The 3800-nt window shown below is 45.2% G+C and overlaps 1 non-coding gene across 1 annotated transcript; it reads right to left on the bottom strand.

Moving 5' to 3' along the window:
• Positions 1 to 3388: 3388 nt before the first annotated feature.
• On the bottom strand, positions 3389 to 3525 carry LOC111754015 (small nucleolar RNA SNORA2/SNORA34 family). The gene has a single exon (XR_002788752.1). It is a non-coding gene; the product is annotated as a small nucleolar RNA SNORA2/SNORA34 family (small nucleolar RNA).
• Positions 3526 to 3800: the final 275 nt, after the last annotated feature.

The following is a 3800-nucleotide window of genomic DNA, read 5'->3' as shown; positions in this document are numbered from 1 at the left end:
GGTGACCCCGCACTGGTGTCTCACAGCCCCCCCATGCCCAGATTGGAGTTGACTCTTGCCGTGATACATTTATTCATACAGATCATTTCACTGTCCTGAAATTCCTCCAGGGCTTTTACTTTTAAAACAGCATTATGCACTAGGCACAGTGGCACACACCTATAATCCCAGCACTTGGGAGGCTGAGGCAAAAGGATTAAGTACGAGGCTGCTGTGGGTTATATGGTGGGTTTACATCCTGCCTGGACTACATAGAAAGACTCTGTCTCAAAACCCCAAAAGCCACAAGAAAGAAGGAGGAAAGAAAGAAAGAAAGAAGCACCAAGCATCATGGTACATGGCTGTAATTCCAGCACTTAGTTGGCTGAGTCAGGAGGATCTCCATGGGCTGAGTCAGGAGCATCGTCATGAGTTTGAGGCTAGCCTGAGCTACACTGTGAGATCAAGACCAGCCTGAATTGCATAGTGTCTCAAAAAACCATGAAAATAAAATAGAAAAGAAAGAAGAAAAGGACAAAATCAAACCACAAATACCACGTCAACATCAGGTCCCTACTTAAACTTTCCCAAAAGCCTTCTAAGTTTTTAAATAATTTATTTCAACCCAGATCCAAATTAAATTCACACGCTGTTTTTGTTTGAAATAGCTCTTAAGCCCTGGCACTAGGCAGGAGGTTCTCTCTCTCACTCTTTGTCTCTGTCTACCCCTAGCTCACATGCAGCAGTCGGCTCTAGCTGGAGACACAGTCCTCCATTCTCCAGAGGACGGGCTCCAGGAGACCCCCTTGGGGACTCTGAAGGCCAACCTTCTTGTATAAATGGTGCTGTTTGTACGGAAGCCTTCTGCATGTACTCAGCCATCTCTAGATGACCCTTCATTTTTAACAGAGTATAAATGCTGTCACTTACCTGTTCAGTAGAGACAAAATTCAAAAATAGATTTGCTTGTTTGTTTGTTTGAAACAGGGACTCGCTATTAGTGCAATCTTGCCTTGAACTCACTATGTAGCCCAGGCTGATCTCAGACTCGCAGTGATCCCCCTGTCTCAGCCTCCTGAGTACTAGGATCATAGGCATATGTCACCACGCCTGACTCCAGTGAATTCTAATGTTGAGGATTGCTGTGAGCTCGTGGATGCAGGAATATTTGATGTTTGACTAGGTGATCCACATCGCGGCTCAGTGGGGGTCATCTTCAGCCAGGGAGAACCCATCCTCTGGCTCTGTCCCTGGCCAGACCCCAGGGGCTCTGACAGCCTCCCCCCCCCCCCGTACAGCAGCCTCCTCACGGGAGCCCATCCTCTGCTTCCCCACCTGGAGTCCCCCCTTCATCCAGGAAGCCCTGGTTCCTGCCGAGCTAGCCAGGTGCATGGGAATCTCAAGCTGAGCATGATGGGTGATTTTTCAATGAAAAATACTGCATGTATTAGTATAATTTTCTTCACCAAAAAGGTAATTTTTTTTTAAGTATTTGGGACTGAACCCGGGCCTTCACACTGAGCTACATTTCCACCCTTTTTATTTTATTTTACTTTATTTTATTCTTTTTAAGATAGTCTTGCTAAGTCACAAAGTTGCCCAGGTTTGGTTCACATTTGCAGTCCTCCTGCCTCAGCCTCTCAGAGTGCTGGGCTTACAAGGATGCACCACCACACCCAGATAATATTTCACAATATTTATTTATTGATTTACTTTGTAGTGCTGGGCACAAGTCTTGAACCTCATGCCTGCTGAGCAAATGCTTTCCCACTGAGCTACATCTAAAGCCTAAATGATAAGCTTTAAAAGAAAAAAAAAACTAGGTAAATATGATACGGTGATGGAAAACAATGAACTGTGCTTTGTTCTGTTTTGTTTTGGGATGGAGTCTCACTATGTAGTCCAGGCTGACCTTGACCTCTGCAGGTAGCCCAGGCTGACCTTGAACTTGTGGACAACCTTCCTGCCTCAGCTTCCCAAGTGCTGTGATGATAGATGTGCACCACCAGGCCTGGCTTGGAAAAGATAGAGTTCTGGAAGTCATTTTAAAAACACATTCCCATTTTGGACGCCCTCAAGTCCTGAGCAGATGAGGAAGTGCGTGTCCACGTTATGTTTCCCGCTTTCCCTTCCTGTGCTGACCTTGGACGTGTGCTTGCTACCATAATTCTCACAGTTCTTTTCAGTTATTGCCGTTTTGCAATGTGACTCCATTCTGGGGCCTCACTGAGGTTAATTAACATTTATTTATAGCACCTCACCCGGGGAACATCTACTTTGTTTTTTGGTGGGGGTGGTGCTGGGGATTGAGCCCAGGGACTTCACACTGAGCTACACCCCCAGCCCTTTTTTACTTTGAGGTGAGTCTCGCTAAGTTCCTAAGCTGCCCAGGCTGAGCTCAGATGAATGATCCTCCTGCCTCAGCCTCCCAGATTGCTGGGATTACAGGCTTGGACTACGGTACCCAGCTTCTCTGCACAGTTCTAGAACGTCAGTTTTGTATTTAAATGGATACGGTACTCACTGTTAGTCCTTCCCAACTTCTTCGATGGATGTTTGATGGTCAGGATTTATCCACCTCTCATTCTGTGTTTATTATTTAATCAGTCAAAGTTCTGTCTGCTGCCTTCCCGTTACAAACAACGATGCAATAAACCATTTATTGTGTGTGTGTGTGTGCATTTTGGGGGTGGATACACGTGATCTAGATGTTGAATCTTAAAAAGCAAATTTGCTGCATCAGAGAAATGAATACAGTGATGCTTTGGTTCATGAACTTAATTCTCTCTATGATTGTGGTTGCAATTCGGGCTACCAGATTTGTGGAATGAATCCTGCAACCAAAATCATGGAAAACATTAAGTTTGTAAACCTAAGTGCCCCATGTGCATATTTTAAAGTTACATTTTGCCAAACTGCTCTTTTTTTAATTTTAATTTTAAAGGGGGTAAAATTAAACAGAACAAAATAGGACATAAGAAAGCAATGTAAGAGATAAATTTCAAAGCTAGACGACCTGAGATCTTCACTGTCTATCATACTGTCTCTTGTTTTCTTCCAAATAGTTGTCCCTGTCTTTGCATACAGAGAATTCATACAAAACAGCATAGTATAAAACTGATCTGAACAGAATGAAGAAGGCGATTTAGGTCTTCAAAACCAGACAGTAGGGAAGTCACTAATGGCTGTCGTAGAGGCTCTCTGTTCTCTTCAAAATAACTGTCCACACTTTCATGTATATTGAAGTTCAACAAAACAAAACAGGCAGCGGGGAGGGGTTGCTTGGTTTCCCAGCGCTCCAGGTCCCAGCATGGTGCGGGTTCCAGTAAATGCCGAAGGTTCCTGTCCTGGGCCGCTTGCAGCCTGCCATGCTCACAGCCATCACAGGGTAGGCAGGGTTGCTTCAAGGTGGTGTTTCTTTCTAATGAATTGGCCATTTCACTGCCTGAGTTCTGAAATGGCCAACAGACCACAGAAAGACATCTCTTTAGGCTCCTGGTTGAAACCAACAGTGACAGGAAGCTGCCGGCCTTGAATCAGAGCCAGGCCAGATTGCTCTTTAGAAGTGCATACCACCAGATCCTCACAGGCTCCCGCCCCTTTGCCAGGATGGACTATTATGGTAGTGTAACTTTGCCAACCTAGGAGCCTGCCGCAGGTCCAGTTAAGAGCAGAGTGGGTGTCTGGAGGCAGATTCCCCAGGGCAGAGTGCAGCTCTGTCATTGATTAGTGATGTCACCTGGTCTTGGTTTTTCTTCTCAGTGAGTTGGGGACAATAATAGACTCCATGTCACAGAGTTGCTGACAAAATAAGTCCTTTT

The sequence above is a fragment of the Cavia porcellus genome, unplaced genomic scaffold, assembly GCF_034190915.1.
Source record: "Cavia porcellus strain 051 isolate PalLab524CR breed Dunkin Hartley unplaced genomic scaffold, mCavPor4.1 scaffold_16, whole genome shotgun sequence".
Lineage (NCBI taxonomy): Eukaryota > Metazoa > Chordata > Mammalia > Rodentia > Caviidae > Cavia > Cavia porcellus.
Note: the sequence above shows the minus strand (reverse complement) of the source record. Positions and strands in the feature narration are given on the sequence as shown.